Source organism: Oncorhynchus mykiss, chromosome 11, assembly GCF_057628025.1.
Source record: "Oncorhynchus mykiss isolate SJ-2025 chromosome 11, ASM5762802v1, whole genome shotgun sequence".
Taxonomy (NCBI): Eukaryota; Metazoa; Chordata; class Actinopteri; order Salmoniformes; family Salmonidae; genus Oncorhynchus; species Oncorhynchus mykiss.
The window spans coordinates 9,668,068-9,686,135 of NC_143032.1; the positions used below are offsets into that span (position 1 = coordinate 9,668,068).

General features: G+C 45.7%; 1 long non-coding RNA gene across 1 annotated transcript; it reads right to left on the reverse strand.

Annotated features, from left to right (window-relative positions):
• Positions 1-12,982: 12,982 nt before the first annotated feature.
• On the reverse strand, positions 12,983-17,252 carry LOC110535241 (uncharacterized). The gene is made up of 4 exons (XR_016484350.1): positions 16,970-17,252; positions 14,945-15,023; positions 14,714-14,843; positions 12,983-14,524 (listed from the first exon to the last, which is right to left on the reverse strand). It is a non-coding gene; the product is annotated as an uncharacterized LOC110535241 (long non-coding RNA).
• Between the last annotated feature and the right edge of the window lie 816 nt (positions 17,253-18,068).

An 18,068-nucleotide genomic window follows, 5' to 3' on the forward strand; every position in this document is an offset into this window, starting at 1 on the left:
CCGCTGTCCATAGGTGCGGCAGGAGGGAGTCGGCCATCATGGCAACCCAGTCAGATCCCCACTAACAAGGCAGACAGCGAAGGCTTCGGCTGTGGGCCTGTTAGGGGAGGGAGGAGGGGGGGCATATTCTGTTTGGTGAGATTAACATTCAACGTTCTTGTGGCCATTGAGACAGAAAAGTCGGGACAGAGCTTTAACCAGATACCCCATAGTAACAGGGCACAATGTGTCTCTTAAACCAGATACCCCATAGTAACAGGGCACAATGTGTCTCTTAAACCAGATACCCCATAGTAACAGGGTACAATGTGTCTCTTAAACCAGATACCCCATAGTAACAGGGTACAATGTGTCTCTTAAACCAAATACCCCATAGTAACAGGGCACAATGTGTCTCTTTAACCAGATACCCCATAGTAACAGGGCACAATGTGTCTCTTAAACCAGATACCCCATAGTAACAGGGCACAATGTGTCTCTTAAACCAGATACCCCATAGTAACAGGGCACAATGTGTCTCTTAAACCAGATACCCCATAGTAACAGGGCACAATGTGTCTCTTAAACCAGATACCCCATAGTAACAGGGTACAATGTGTCTCTTAAACCAGATACCCCATAGTAACAGGGCACAATGTGTCTCTTAAACCAGATACCCCATAGTAACAGGGTACAATGTGTCTCTTAAACCAGATACCCCATAGTAACAGGGCACAATGTGTCTCTTAAGGTCCACTTCTAGACAGAGGCCGAAATAATAGTAAGATACATGGAGCATGCTGGTCCTCCACCTTATTTAAAAGAGATTTACTTTTATTTGAATGCATGTGGTCTGGTAATCAAAACATCATCGCCAGTGTACAAATCACATAGCTGACACAAGGACTTGTACAGACATGGTCCTGTCACAGGTAATCTTTCAACAAGCCGTATTTTCAAGGGCTCTAAAAATCACGATGACCACTGACGTTCACCTGCCAGTCTGAGAAACGACCAAATCATTCTGTTTAGACATATTACAAGACACTTAAGCGAGCCCTACGTCAAGGTTTGTTTTTTATTTTCCTTCACTCGCTCATGGAAGACCAGCCTGACGTTGCCAACTAGAGGTGGCCAAGTCTCAAAACAGATGTTTACTGTTTTCCTTAGGATGATTTGTTCTCTGCTCATTATTGATCTCAGTCCAAGCATAACCACACTCCCCTCACCAGAGCGCTGTGTATCAGAATGGGAGCGTGGGGGCAGCAAAGGCTTTCCTCTTAGGCTAAGCCCAGGTGTGTGTATGTGCATTTATGTGTGAGTCTGTTGTGTGAGTTTGTCTCTGTGTTTGCGTTATTAGAATGTGTGTACAGTGTGTGTGTATGGCCTGTACCTGTGCAGCATGAGTTCAGGCAGCCCTGGATGGCCCTCCACTCACGGGGTCCCCACAGAAGCCATTAAACAGCGCGGCTGGTGGAATAATGTGTTTGACTTGGCCGGCCGGCGAGGCAGGAGCAGGTGCTCTGCTCAGGGCTTCTACACACTGGCTACTTTGATCTGTGGTCCAGGGTCCTCCCTCCCTCCCTCCCTCCCTTTGCTCCTGCTAGAGGACTCAGCCCTGCTGCAGGCTCCAGCCCCACACAACTGCTACTGACAGGGTTGCTAGCCCTCAACAATACAACAGGGTATATCGTATTGAGTGTAAGTTTAGATTTATAGACAGGACTTATGGAAAACCAAGTGCTGCCAGGGTTGAAATGTGACAGGTTAAAATGACATATATATAATGCTTTTTTGTTGTTGTGTTTTTAAATGTTATGACATACAAAGTACAAAGTAGTAGGCTAACACCTTGGTATAATGGATGACAAATACAAAAACTCCTTCTACATGCCCTGAAGGTTCTTTTACCCCTGCTTTAATTGTGTCATGACCACTGGGGACTATTCCTGAAGTGACTGAAGATGACTCCACTCCAAACAACAACAGACAATGTTCGTACATGATGATCCCAGCCTGTCAGAGACAGAGACCAGAGTGTTCTGTTGAGTCCCACGGCTGCAGGACCAGGTTCTTAACCGAATAACACGATAGCAGTGCGTCGCACACTTAACATAGGCGGCCAGGACATGAGTAATGCTGCTTTTAGCTCCAGGCCTCTGTTCCTTCAAGGTAAAGTCATTAGGGGCTGAGAGCCAGCCCGAGATGAAGCGGCCCACTTGGATTCAGAGAGGGAGAGGATGAAAACTTAAGGCTGTCACAGGGCCCCGAAAGAGAGTTGCCTTTATTGGATAAGCCCACTCCTAGGCATTCCTCTGCCAAGACACTGGGCCCGACCTGGGCCTCCCAGGAGCAGTGAGGATGGGAGACCGGGCCCGGCCTGGGCCTCCCAGGAGCAGCGAGGATGGGAGACTGGGCCTGGCCTGGGCCTCCCAGGAGCAGCGAGGATGGGAGACCGGGCCCGACCTGGGCATCCCCGGAGCAGCGAGGATGGGAGACTGACTCAGACACAGGGTTCTATCGTTTGGAGCTGTGCCACACACAGACACAAACGCATAATTGCACGCACGCATGTGCATTTGTAAGCTTGCGTAAATACACATAAACAGCGTACACATACACACACTCATTGTGCTGTCAGTCTCCTACTCAACATGATACAAGGTGGCTAAGCAACAGCGGGAATACTCCATTTCCTGAGTGGGTAACACACCCTCTTATAAAACGCAATTGATTGATTTATTGGGTTTCAGGGCTTGTTTCTGGTTGGATATGAGATGTGCTTTAGAGATCTCATTCCGGAACCTTCTGTTTAGAGGAGAGGGCTACTCACAATGATGGAGCATCTGGACAGAGTGGTTCCAAAATAACGGTAGAAAAAAACCCCACTCTAGTCGGGATCCCATGCACAATGGCCTGATCTTGACCAGAATATTATAATATAATTCACAGCTAAAATGAAAGGCCTGATGTCAAAAGGAAAATACATACATAAAATACATTTAGAAGATTAAAAAGAAAAGGCCGACTGGGAACACGTTCCCAGTATAATACATAGTGTGTGCCTGGGAACCCGTTCCCAGTATAATGCATAGTGTGTGACTGGGAACCCGTTCCCAGTATAATGCATAGTGTGTGCCTGGGAACCCGTTCCCAGTATAATGCATAGTGTGTGCCTGGGAACCCGTTCCCAGTATAATACATAGTGTGTGCCTGGGAACCCGTTCCCAGTATAATGCATAGTGTGTGCCTGGGAACCCGTTCCCAGTATAATGCATAGTGTGTGCCTGGGAACCCGTTCCCAGTATAATGCATAGTGTGTGCCTGGGAACCCGTTCCCAGTATAATGCATAGTGTGTGCCTGGGAACCCGTTACCAGTATAATGCATAGTGTGTGCCTGGGAACACGTTCCCAGTATAATGCATAGTGTGTGCCTGGGAACCCGTTCCCAGTATAATGCATAGTGTGTGCCTGGGAACACGTTCCCAGTATAATGCATAGTGTGTGCCTGGGAACCCGTTCCCAGTATAATGCATAGTGTGTGCCTGGGAACACGTTCCCAGTATAATACATAGTGTGTGCCTGGGAACCCGTTCCCAGTATAATGCATAGTGTGTGCCTGGGAACCCGTTCCCAGTATAATGCATAGTGTGTGCCTGGGAACCCGTTCCCAGTATAATGCATAGTGTGTGCCTGGGAACCCGTTCCCAGTATAATGCATAGTGTGTGCCTGGGAACCCGTTCCCAGTATAATGCATAGTGTGTGCCTGGGACCCCGTTCCCAGTATAATGCATAGTGTGTGCCTGGGAACCCGTTCCCAGTATAATGCATAGTGTGTGCCTGGGAACCCGTTCCCAGTATAATGCATAGTGTGTGCCTGGGAACCCGTTCCCAGTATAATGCATAGTGTGTGCCTGGGAACCCGTTCCCAGTATAATGCATAGTGTGTGACTGGGAACCCGTTCCCAGTATAATGCATAGTGTGTGCCTGGGAACACGTTCCCAGTATAATGCATAGTGTGTGCCTGGGAACCCGTTCCCAGTATAATGCATAGTGTGTGCCTGGGAACCCGTTCCCAGTATAATGCATAGTGTGTGACTGGGAACCCGTTCCCAGTATAATGCATAGTGTGTGCCTGGGAACACGTTCCCAGTATAATGCATAGTGTGTGCCTGGGAACCCGTTCCCAGTATAATGCATAGTGTGTGCCTGGGAACACGTTCCCAGTATAATACATAGTGTGTGCCTGGGAACCCGTTCCCAGTATAATGCATAGTGTGTGCCTGGGAACCCGTTCCCAGTATAATGCATAGTGTGTGCCTGGGAACCCGTTCCCAGTATAATGCATAGTGTGTGCCTGGGAACCCGTTCCCAGTATAATGCATAGTGTGTGCCTGGGAACCCGTTCCCAGTATAATGCATAGTGTGTGCCTGGGAACCCGTTCCCAGTATAATGCATAGTGTGTGCCTGGGACCCCGTTCCCAGTATAATGCATAGTGTGTGCCTGGGAACCCGTTCCCAGTATAATGCATAGTGTGTGCCTGGGAACCCGTTCCCAGTATAATGCATAGTGTGTGCCTGGGAACCCGTTCCCAGTATAATGCATAGTGTGTGCCTGGGAACCCGTTCCCAGTATAATGCATAGTGTGTGACTGGGAACCCGTTCCCAGTATAATGCATAGTGTGTGCCTGGGAACACGTTCCCAGTATAATGCATAGTGTGTGCCTGGGAACCCGTTCCCAGTATAATGCATAGTGTGTGCCTGGGAACCCGTTCCCAGTATAATGCATAGTGTGTGACTGGGAACCCGTTCCCAGTATAATGCATAGTGTGTGCCTGGGAACCCGTTCCCAGTATCATGCATAGTGTGTGACTGGGAACCCGTTCCCAGTATAATGCATAGTGTGTGCCTGGGAACCCGTTCCCAGTATCATGCATAGTGTGTGCCTGGGAACCCGTTCCCAGTATAATGCATAGTGTGTGCCTGGGAACCCGTTCCCAGTATAATGCATAGTGTGTGCCAGGGAACACGTTCCCAGTATAATGCATAGTGTGTGCCTGGGAACACGTTCCCAGTATAATGCATAGTGTGTGCCTGGGAACCCGTTCCCAGTATAATGCATAGTGTGTGCCTGGGAACCCGTTCCCAGTATAATGCATAGTGTGTGCCTGGGAACCCGTTCCCAGTATTATGCATAGTGTGTGCCTGGGAACCCGTTCCCAGTATAATGCATAGTGTGTGCCTGGGAACCCGTTCCCAGTATAATGCATAGTGTGTGCCTGGGAACCCGTTCCCAGTATAATGCATAGTGTGTGCCTGGGAACCCGTTCCCAGTATAATGCATAGTGTGTGCCTGGGAACCCGTTCCCAGTATAATGCATAGTGTGTGCCTGGGAACCCGTTCCCAGTATTATGCATAGTGTGTGCCTGGGAACCCGTTCCCAGTATAATGCATAGTGTGTGCCTGGGAACCCGTTCCCAGTATAATGCATAGTGTGTGCCTGGGAACCCGTTCCCAGTATAATGCATAGTGTGTGCCTGGGAACCCGTTCCCAGTATAATGCATAGTGTGTGACTGGGAACCCATTCCCAGTATAATGCATAGTGTGTGCCTGGGAACACGTTCCCAGTATAATGCATAGTGTGTGCCTGGGAACCCGTTCCCAGTATAATGCATAGTGTGTGCCTGGGAACCCGTTCCCAGTATAATGCATAGTGTGTGCCTGGGAACCCGTTCCCAGTATAATGCATAGTGTGTGCCTGGGAACCCGTTCCCAGTATAATGCATAGTGTGTGCCTGGGAACCCGTTCCCAGTATAATGCATAGTGTGTGCCTGGGAACCCGTTCCCAGTATAATGCATAGTGTGTGCCTGGGAACACGTGAGCATCCTCCTACGTTTGGAGAGGTTCATGTTGAGGAGATGAGAGCAGTACAGCACTTATCGATGATCCGTGTGATCCAATTTGACCTCAGAGAGGAACTAAAAGAAACTGACAGAGGGAAGATCACCATGGTGTTTGCCTGGCTTTTACCGTCCCTGCTACTTCACTCACCAGGAGAAGGCTCCTGAATCATCTTTTATATTACGTCCAGCTATTACATCTCTGTTCGTTGAATTATTTCCTTAAATCATCAATATGCCGACAACGAGCGATAAACAACTGATGAAATGGTTGGGAAAGGATTTCCCCATGATCGTTTAACGATAGATTTCATTAAATCACTTCCTTTATTTCACAACATCAAAACGGGAAACGTTTTCAAGGGAGGATGTAAATTCATCCTACTGTACAACACCGAGTACTAAGTTTAGAGGTAAGTCAGGTAAAGTAATCAAGTTTATCCCTACATGCTCTAATTAATGTATTGGTGTACTAGGTTTTTTGTTCACTCAGATAAGGCGATGTGGGATAACTGCCGAGCGATAAGAACAATGAACCAATTGCTGACACAAAAAAATAAAAGTTTGGTAAAAATGAGTTATATGTGTCACGTCTGTTCCTGCTTCTCCCCTCCGGCATACGACGTCGCCAGAGTACGAACCACCGATCCTGGGATTCATCATTAAGCACACCTGGCACTCATTATGATTCATACCTGGCACTCATTATGATTCACACCTGGCACTCATTATGATTCATACCTGGCACTCATTATGATTCATACCTGGCACTCATTATGATTCATACCTGGCACTCATTATGATTCATACCTGGCACTCATTATGATTCACACCTGGCACTCATTATGATTCATACCTGGCACTCATTATGATTCATACCTGGCACTTATTATGATTCATACCTGGCACTCATTATGATTCACACCTGGCACTCATTATGATTTACACCTGGCACTCATTATGATTCATACCTGGCACTCATTATGATTCACACCTGGCACTCATTATGATTCACACCTGGCACTCATTATGATTCACACCTGGCACTCATTATGATTTACACCTGGCACTCATTATGATTCACACCTGGCACTCATTATGATTCACACCTGGCACTCATTATGATTCACACCTGGCACTCATTATGATTCACACCTGGCAATCATTATGATTCACACCTGGACTCCATTACCTTCATCATTTCCTCCACTTTATATGTCGCTCTCCCAGGTTCAGTTGCCCAACGTGCGTTTTGCATCGTACAGGGATGATTTTTGAATTTTGAAAGGTACATATCTTGAAAACTTGATTGCTGACAAGCAAACCATTTTGGGACTATGTCAACAATGGACTAATGAAACAAATACCAAACGATTATTTTGAGGTGGAATTTTCCATTAAGCAGGTGGTAGATACTGTGGCCTTTTCTGTCCTTTGTTAAAAATGGTCCTTCGGTTTCAGGCCACACTTGCGTTTGACTACGGGTATCATGGTCTAACAATGTTTGATGCATACTTGATTGAGAGACATTCTTGAAACTCAGAATTAGGTTAATACTTCACATTCTTCTGTATTGTGACTGATAACAGGTAGAGGTCACTGTTATTGTGGTCATTAAAAGCTCATCCATTACCTGTTATCGAACAATAAGCAGTAGTTTAAAAACACCTGTCTGATAACAACCATAGATCTCCACTGTCCCCTGAAGACACAGACTATATCCTGTTATCAAATAACTTACTGGGAGACACAGAGGAATCATAGTGGTTCTTCCCCTTTCCGTCGTCATTCCCAACGACACAGAGAAGAGAAGTAGAAGAGGAATATCTGGGAGATTTCCGGCCATGGGAATGACCTGATAGCCTGCCATGTGAATGACCTGATAGCCTGCCATGGGAATGACCCGATAGCCTGCCATGGGAATGACCCGATGGCCTGCCATGGGAATGACCCGATAGCCTGCCATGTGAATGACCTGATAGCCTGCCATGGGAATGACCCGATAGCCTGCCATGGGAATGACCCGATAGCCTGCCATGTGAATGACCTGATAGCCTGCCATGGGAATGACCCGATAGCCTGCCATGGGAATGACCCGATAGCCTGCCATGGGAATGACCCGATAGCCTGCCATGGGAATGACCCGGTAGCCTGCCATGGGAATGACCCGATAGCCTGCCATGGGAATGACCCGGTAGACTGCCATGGGAATGACCCGATAGCCTGCCATGGGAATGACCCGGTAGCCTGCCATGGGAATGACCCGATAGCCTGCCATGGGAATGACCCGATAGCCTGCCATGGGAATGACCCGATAGCCTGCCATGGGAATGACCCGATAGCCTGCCATGGGAATGACCCGATAGCCTGCCAGACTAAAATATCTAGAACCTACATTGGTTAGACGTTGGGGGTGACAAAAACCTTTTAAATAGTCATTATTTATAAATAGTACATGTTATATGAAAAGAAAAATACATCTGTAGAGGTATGTAGTTGGCAAAGGATCCAGACATTCCACAACTTGTAGACAAACAACAAGCGGCATGTTCCCAGTAGAGGCCGGCCAGTGATGACAAGCCATTCCCTGCAACCTCGCTGACCATTGTTCTGTCTGTTATTGACTGACCGGAGGAAAGTGTTTGTTTTTGCTGGCCCTTATCTGGGTTTATTGGACTTGGCAGGACTAGTAGCGCGAGGCTGTGCCCGAGCCGACCAAAAACACTACATGGCGAAATGGGTGCCCTATTGGGTATTTTCCAGGTGAAGTGTGAGTGAGAGAATTCCATTTGAGTCCCTGTCTAACTGTTTTCATATGCCACCTCGTTGTCATTTTTTAAACTAGCAGTGTCTGAGGATAACCATACTTCCCCTCAGAAAAATATACATTTCTTAATACGGATGACACTCAACTACCTTTTTTCCATTCCCCCCTTCTGACACGCTACTCTGTCAGTCTCAGCTGATATGTTAGTCCACCACCTCAAGCTCAACCTCGACAAGAAGGAGCTGCTCTTCCTCCCTTAGGAATGCCTGCCCGCTCCAAGACGTCTCCATCACGGTTGACAACTCCATGGTGTTGGAGTTGTCAAAGTTCTACTATATCTGTAGAGTACGACCCTATCTTACACAGGAAACAGCTCAGGTCCTAATCCAGGAATGTATCATCTCTCTTCTGGACTACTGCCACTCGCTGTTGGCTGGGCTCCCCACTTGTGCCATCAAACCCCTGCAATTTATCCAGAATGCTGCAGCCCGCCTGGTGTTCAACCTCCCATGTCACCCCACTCCTCGGCACACTCCATTGGCTTCCAGTCGAAGATCACATCCACTTCAAGGCCACGGTACTTGTCTACAGAGAAGCAAGAAGCAAGAGGAACTGCCCCTCTCTATCTTCAGGTTATGTTCAAACCCTACACCCCAACCCAAGCACTTCATTCTGCCACCTCTGGTCTCTTGACCTTCCCACCCCTATGGAAGGGCAGCTCCCGCACAGCCCAGTCCAAGCTCTCCCCCCCTCCCACCCGTCTTCTAGCTCTGACTGTGCTGATAACTACTTTATTGAGGGAAAATGTACTTACTATGACTGTGAAATCTAGGTGGGACAACCACATATTTTAAGATGAATGCACTAACTGTAAGTCACACTGGATAAGAGAGTCTGCTAAATGACCCAAATGTAAGCCCTCAGAGCTTATTCTCGCCACTTAGTAATTCTCAGGGTGATCGTTTGCCACTGCCAAAGAATTCATATTACCATGTGCATCAGCATCCCCACAGGACCCATTCACCGGCTCCCTGTGGTGTTGTAATACTAGGTTATTAACTTGGAAGCACACCCAATTGTTCATTGCCGTTTTCATTTGGACCCCACAGTAATTGAGTGAGAGGCCTATTATATGATACAATGGAGGAGAGCGGACATACAAAAGCTACATCTAAGGAGCTGTTGTAATGAATGCACTCAACGTATAGAAGCTACATCTAAGGAGCTGTTGTAATGAATGTCCTCAACGTACAGAAGCTACATCTCAGGAGCTGTTGTAATGAATGCACTCAACGTACAGAAGCTACATCTCAGGACCTGTTGTAATGAATGCACTCAACGTACAGAAGCTACATCCAAGGAGTTGTTGTAATGAATGTCCTCCACGTACAGAAGCTACATCTAAGGAGATGTTGTAATGAATGTCCTCAACATACAGAAGCTACATCTCAGGAGCTGTTGTAATGAATGTCCTTCACGTACAGAAGCTACAACTCAGGAGCTGTTGTAATGAATGTCCTCCACGTACAGAAGCTACATCTAAGGAGCTGTTGTAATGAATGTCCTCCACGTACAGAAGCTACATCTAAGGAGCTGTTGTAATGAATGTCCTCCACGTACAGAAGCTACATCTCAGGAGCTGTTGTAATGAATGTCCTCCACGTACAGAAGCTACATCTAAGGAGCTGTTGTAATGAAGGTCCTCCACGTACAGAAGCTACATCTAAGGAGCTGTTGTAATGAATGTCCTCAACGTACAGAAGCTACATCTCAGGAGATGAATGTCCACCACCTCACATTGTTCCATCGCTGACTTTTAAAATAGGTTTCCTTTTCAGCCCCCTCGCAGGGAAGAGTGAAATCTCATTGACGAAGTTGAAGAGTGCACTGGGGGGAGGGAGTACTGCCAAGGGCCCCTGTCAGGCTTTCAGAAGCAGCAGTTCAGTGAGGGTTTATTGGTTCTGAAATGTGTGAGAACGCTGGGAGATGGGACAAGTGGAGCGGGCTGCAGACTGGAACAGCTACAGCGCTCCATTATTTGTTCTCCACTTCAGACGGAGTGGAGGCGATGAAAGAAGAGACCATCTCAATGCACCTGGGTTGTATTAGGTATACTCAATAAGAAAGCACAGGCTGTGATATCAGAGGTTAGGGAATCTCTTTCCACTCCACTCTTGTGCTACCTCCAAACCCATCCTGAAACCCATCCTGAAACACACAACATGGATGTGGCCCCTCTTTTGTTTCAGAGAAATGGAGGCAGGCTGTGATCAGACATTTTCTAATCTGTGTTTACATAGTCACCCCCCCCCCCCCAGCTCGTTGGCCGCCAGCTCATCGACTGGGATCAACACTCTCTTTCCATAACAGGAAGAACACAATGACTTGGTAAACATCGGAGATGAATAACAAGCCCTGGTTTTTGAGGCACGCGGCGGTGGGCCGGAGGGACGATAACGCCGGGGTCATTCGGTGTCCAACCTGCTCCACACTCTACTTCCTGGAGTGGTGAGTGTATCTGTCAAAAGACGGGATGCCCACACTCCAGAGGTACTTTGAGTAAGAACCGCCGCAGGCCAGGCTTCCCTTGAGTGGAGATCTGCTATGTACAGTACAGTGTGACATCCTCCGGACTTACGTTAGGGGTGCACCAGATTCTCACCACACCAGAGGACTTAATAGGGGCAAAAGGCTTACAGTACTTTCTCATGAATAGCTAACGCTGACTTTATTGTTGACCTTTCGGGAATATACCCAGGCAGTTTTTCTCACTAAACCGACAAATAAACCGGGCCAGAGAAAAGATTGGCAGAGCGGAGCTGCGTTTCCGGATTGTCACTCCTCGTTAAGTGGTGATGCCCTGTCTGGCTCTAGCTGGCTGGGCTGCCAGGGCTCCCCTGGCTACATCACTATACCTCCACAACATCTGCTGGCACGGTCGGGCCCTCTCTGATCTCTGTTGATGACACACCGGCCCTGCTCTGATGTCAAGTCACTCACAGAGGGTGACCCAGGGTAAGGGGACAGCAGCCGCCATCGCGGGCAGAAGGGAAAGGGGTCACCACGAACAAAAATGAAAAAGACTGCGCCTCAACCTCCACTGAAATTGGATACTGGGCCTCGGTTCGAGCCCGGCTGTCAGACATGTCAAAGGCATTGCTGAACTACGTTGTATACATTCGAGTCGAGAGAGAGAAAAAAAAAAAACACACTTGAGTCATGCAGAGTTTAGCAACGCTTTATTTGACTTATACTGATTGATGAGGTCTGCATCCCCCCCCACGCAACAATGAAGTCTTATTTAAGGCGTCCGTGCCCACATTCTGTGTTCATGAGAGCCATTTAAAATATTTGTTCTGTCACTTTCTGCCAAGATTAATCCTGTTCCCAGCAGGTCAGGAATGTGTCAGCGTGCCCATCCATCTATCAGTCTAAACAGCATGCCCTTGCCCAGTGCAAATACTGTCTTTAACCAAAACACTTCATACAGCGCTACACGTATACCTCTCCATTTAACAAGGTACATAAAGAGGCCCAGGAAAACACCACTAAATAATGTCCATTTCTGACAGCTTGAGTTTGCTTCACTAAAACCATTTCTGATGTACTTATTTTGAGAGGTTGCTAGTTGTACTTGATGTCAAAGGTTCACTGTACCTTAATCTGAAGAGTTGGTGAGGCACGCCTAGTTAGGGAAACTGCTCAGTGAGTAAAGTTTGAGATGTCGACCTGTGCCGTTGACAACCCCAGCTTTGAATAGCACTTCGGACATTCACTCGCCTGAAGCTTCAAATATCTAAATCAGTGGCAAAATCCAGTTTATTTTCTTATTCAGTTGGAGGCAAACATTAGGTTTAGGCGATATACCATTGAATTTCAAAATACAAACGTTATGACTTTCAATACTGTCCAAACTTTTTTTTGGGGGGGGGGGGGTGCTACGCCACTGTTTATATCTATAAATATAAGAAATCTAAGATGTGTCAAATTATATCCAACTCAGGGCTTCAGCTATGTATTTGGTTTGCTAACTAAGGCCGTCATTGTAAATAAGAGTTTGTTCTCAACTGACTTGCCTAGTTAAATAAAGATTAAAAAATATATATATTTATATATATAATAATAATAATAACCTGGCTAGCTAAGTGGCCAGATGTCAAGATCAAGTTTCTTGGTTACAGCGGAGACATTCAATCCCCTCCTGGACCAAGATCCCTGTTGCCAAAATTGTTTGACGGTTTGAAAATCTGCCCTACCATAGAAAACACACATCTATCAACACCTCCTAGCATAATTCCATTAAAAAAATAAGTTTAGCAGCCAAGGAACAATCATGTAATTTATGGTTTAAAAATGACATTTTTCCAGAACTTGACATACATATTCCATGTGCTCAGGCCAGAAAATTGTGATTTTGAAGGGCTGTGAAAATGCCACGTTGTTAATCACACTTTGTCATTTGTGATCTGGAAACTGTTGACTTTTGTCCTCAGAAGTCCTCTGTTAGTGCCAACGACTAAGTACCGCATCAATCAAATTCAACAACTTAATTTCAAGCAGACAGACAGACACACGAGGATCGAAAGTGAGAGAATTTGGCCAGATCCTTCTTCATGTCGCAGTACATGATGCTGAGGCGTCCGATGTCCTTGGTATGCTCTTCATCCACCTCCTCCTCCCAGTCCTCCTTCTGTCTGTCTATGGTCACCTGCAACTGGGTGCTCTAATGTGCACAACATGCAAGGATCTGGGTCAGGCTCGAAGACAAAAAAAAATCTGAACTAAACAAAAATGAAATTGGAAATGAAAACACTCTTGTTGGGGAGATTTGGGTGGTACTCAGTTTCAAACAGCTATCTCCTGTTTAGTGCCAAATGATCCGCCCCTGGGCCCGGTTTCCCAAAAGCATCTTAAAACCAAGTTCATCGTTAGAACCTTTGTAGGAGCATTGGTAAATCCCCGAGTTGTTTCCCAAAACCATTAGAACTAAAGTCGCACTTGAAAACAATCTTTATTTACTAACTGCCTCAGACCACTCTTAGTGGAGAGCTAAGTGCATCGTTAGGTGCTTTTTCGCCCTTCCACATAACTTTATACATAGAAGATCTCTGCTAAACACACTCAAGATGTTTATCTGTCTCTCTGTAAACACCTATAAATTCAGAACAAAGTTGACTACAAAGTTACTAAAGTCATTGTATGTTACAGACAAGCAAAGGATAAAAAAAAATGCCTAAAAAGAAAACCCAGATGACTGGAATAAAAGGTAAATACAGTAGAGACTACACATTTCAATCACATTGAAATCTATTTCTTGTTCAATCAATTTAGTTCTATTTGGCTAATTGTAGGCTACTGTTGGTCATTTTTGCCTAAATATATTTCATGATGTGTAACATGTGAGCAATGAGGTGTAGGCTGGGCATAAGCATTAGGTTAATAAGCCACCTTAATATTTGCAGCCATAGCCTATAGGTGATCCTTCGTCAGCATTGTGGAATAATTATAATGTTAAGGTAAGATTTGAATGGACCAAGCTGATCCGTGAGCAGCGCTGCCTTTCTTTCGATCCTATCAGTAATGACACCTGCTCCAACGACAGACTTAGTGAAAGTTCTCCCTGCTTAGTGTTTTGGGAAACATAAGCAACTTCTTCGGTTGTCATACGATTCATTGTTCATACACTCGTAAGCCTAAGTTCCATTGATAACGAGAAACTGGGCCCTGGTCTGTTGTCACAATCCATGCTTGTGAATGGTTAAATCACTATTGGTAATTCATGGGCTTTGAAGAGAGCCTGTGTCTTTACGTGGTCTGCCTATAGCTCCCTCTCCTGGATCCTCTGTGACGTGTGATTCCCATCCTCCACTGTAGAAAAACACAAGCAACAATGTTACATTCAACTACTTTCCAGCTTTATCAGTAAGGCCCATTGAAATAATACAACGAAGTCAAGTCATTTGGAAAACATTACGATAGCATTCAATCAGTCCATATTACAACTGCAATGGTTAGCAATTGAAAAAAATACACTGGCTAGGTCAGGAAGGGGCTTACATCGTGTGAGGGCCTCACAGAGGTGCTTATGCATGTGCTCTGAACATTTGGGCAACGACTGCTCATTGGTCTCCACCACCATTTTGTTCAGGTTGTCCAGGAAACGGCTCTCTCTGAATCCAAGTTTTTCCTGAAAATTAAATTTAAAAAAAAACGTGCATGTTAGCAAAGATCAAATTACAATTAATAAATTGGTCAAATCACATGTTATGGTGCAAGCTGAAAACTTACCTCAAATTCATAAAATAGCAGATCTCCCCTTGTACGACAGGCCTATGGTCTATTAGCCTGGACTGAATATCACCAACATCTAATGGGAGACACAAACCATCAACATGTCATGTTGAGTAATTGATCATGTCAGATCAGTGGAGGCTGGTGGGGGGAGCTATAGGAGGACGGGCTCATTGCAATGGCTGACATGGAATAAATGGAATGGTTTGAAACATATGGAAACATCCTATAGCTTCTCCTACCAGCCTCCTCTGTGTCAGATATACTGAAAAGAAACAACTTTATTTTCTATTGTAGGAGGAGTAGGGCTAGCAGTCAACACTGTGGTCAATTCCATTTAAACTCAAGGAATCCCCACCTTAGACAAAATAATTTAAATGTTCCACATATGTGTCATTGACAGTCAAATTAGAATTACAATTCAATTTAGCTCCTGAATTGAGAAAAAAAATGGAACACACACAAGGACACGGTGAGGCTGCCTAACAGATCTGGGACCAGGTTAGAGGCTTCCTAACAGATCTGGGACCAGGTTAGAGGCTTCCTAACAGATCTGGGACCAGGTTAGAGGCAGCCTAACACATCTGGGACAATGTTAGAGGCTACCTAACAGATCTGGGACCAGGTTCGTACAGATCTGGGACTAGGTTAGAGGCGTCCTAACAGATCTCGTACCAGGTTAGAGACTGCCTAACAGATCTGGGACCAGGGTAGAGGCTTCCTAACAGATCTGGGACCAGGTTAGAGGCTTCCTAACAGATCTGGGACCAGGTTAGAGGCTTCCTAACAGATCTGGGACCAGGTTAGAGGCAGTCTAACACATCTGGGACAATGTTAGAGGCTGCCTAACAGATCTGGGACCAGGTTCGTACAGATCTGGGACAATGTTAGAGGCTTCCTAACAGATCTGGGACCAGGTTAGAGGCTTCCTGACAGATCTGGGACCAGGTTAGAGGCTTCCTAACAGATCTGGGACCAGGGTAGAGGCTTCCTAACAGATCTCGTACCAGGTTAGAGACTTCCTAACACATCTGGGACCAGGGTAGAGGCGTCCTAACAGATCTCGTACCAGGTTAGAGACTTCCTAACAGATCTGGGACCAGGGTAGAGGCGTCCTAACAGATCTCGTACCAGGTTAGAGACTTCCTAACAGATCTGGGACCAGGGTAGAGGCTGCCTAACAGATCTGGGACCAGGTTAGAGGCTTCCTAACAGATCTGGGACCAGGTTAGAGGCTCCCTAGCAGATCTGGTACCAGGTTAGAGGCTTCCTAACAGATCTGGGACCAGGTTAGAGGCTTCCTAACAGATCTCGTAACAGGTTAGAGACTTCCTAACAGATCTGGGACCAGGTTAGAGGCTTCCTAACAGATCTGGGACCAGGTTAGAGGCTCCCTAACAGATCTGGGACCAGGTTAGAGGCTTCCTAACAGATCTGGGACCAGGTTAGAGGCTTCCTAACAGATCTGGGACCAGGTTAGAGGCTTCCTAACAGATCTGGGACCAGGTTAGAGGCTTCCTAACAGATCTGGGACCAGGTTAGAGGCTTCCTAACAGATCTGGGACCAGGTTAGAGGCTTCCTAACATATCTGGGACCAGGTTAGAGGCTTCCTAACAGATCTGGGACCAGGTTAGAGACTACTAGTCTTGGTACCAGTCCGTTTGGCTATCATTCCAATCCTTGCCAGTCCTGTCATGCTAAACATACAAATAAAATATTTGGCATTTGACACAGAGTAAATGGTGGCTCAGTTGGTAGAACATGGTGCTTGCAACGCCTGGGTTGCAAAAACATGTGTGCACTCACTACTGTAAGTTGCTCTGGATAAGAGCGTCTGCTAAAATGACTCAAATGTTGTACATACATGGAGTGAAATGTTAGCTAGCTAAAAAGACTGGCACCCAAGCTAAGAGAATGGCAGTATGCGTACATTCTGCAACATATGACTCTCTCGAGTTATGTAGGTTAGCCAGCTAAGTTAAATGCGATTTATGGTAACTGCAACATAATAATGAACTCACCTATGGCTAGCTTGTCCATAGTCACGCGTTAAAACACACACATCCCGACAACACTTGAAATAACGTTACTTTGTTTAGAATTGAGTAAGCCTGCTGGCTTTAGCAACCTCTTTTCGCTATTGCCTAGCTTTAGAAGATATAAATGCTTAGTAGCTATTTTCATGCAAGTTATCAAACGTAAATGTGACTATATTTTTGGTTATTCTAACAAAAACCTATACTGTAATTGTAGTCAGTTGATTTGATGTCAGCTGATGTAAATATTCACATTACTTCCGGGTACGAGGACTTGGATCAAACCAAACCTCCCAAAACGGGGAGCACACTTAGAGGCCTACCAATGCAAATTCTAAGGTACCAGTAGGTACAGTTCCATAGCATCAATCATCACTTTTGTGAATGTTTACTATGGGTGTAGCCTACACATTTAGCAGTACATTTCCATCTTCAATTGTTTAGTATTTAATCTCTCTCAATTCAATTCAAAGGGCTTTATTGGCATGGGAAACAGATGGTAGCATTGCCAAAGCAAGTGAAATAGATAATAAACAAAAGTGAAATAAACAATCAAATTAACAGTAGACATTACACTCACAGAAGTTTCAAATGTCATATTATGGCTATGTACAGTGTTATAATGATGTGCACATTCCTCTCTCTCTGTGTGTGTCTGTGTGCATGATAAGGCATTTAAACAGAGGTATTGTTATTGACGAAATGCCATTTATTTCAGGGTGTAAATCTCAATGCAATGATAATGATGGAGGACAGGAGGTCTTGCATGAGTTAGGACTGCAGATGTCAGTCTTGTTCTATGGTGTGGCTTTATCAGTTAGTTCCCCACAGCCACATAAAGTCTAACAATGAGGATGAGGCTGATGAGTCACCTATGCATAGCCTATAATAAAATAAATTGAAGTGTCTCATAACAGAGTGATAGTCCATTTACATCTATAGAATTCCCGCACTCCATTCAGGCTGACGACAGTGGTAATTAGAAGGATTGGCCATCCATTTTGAGGGATTTCATCGTGTGATACCTTATTGTGTGTATCTGCCATGGATAGAGAATTGAAACATTATGCTGTGTGTACAATGT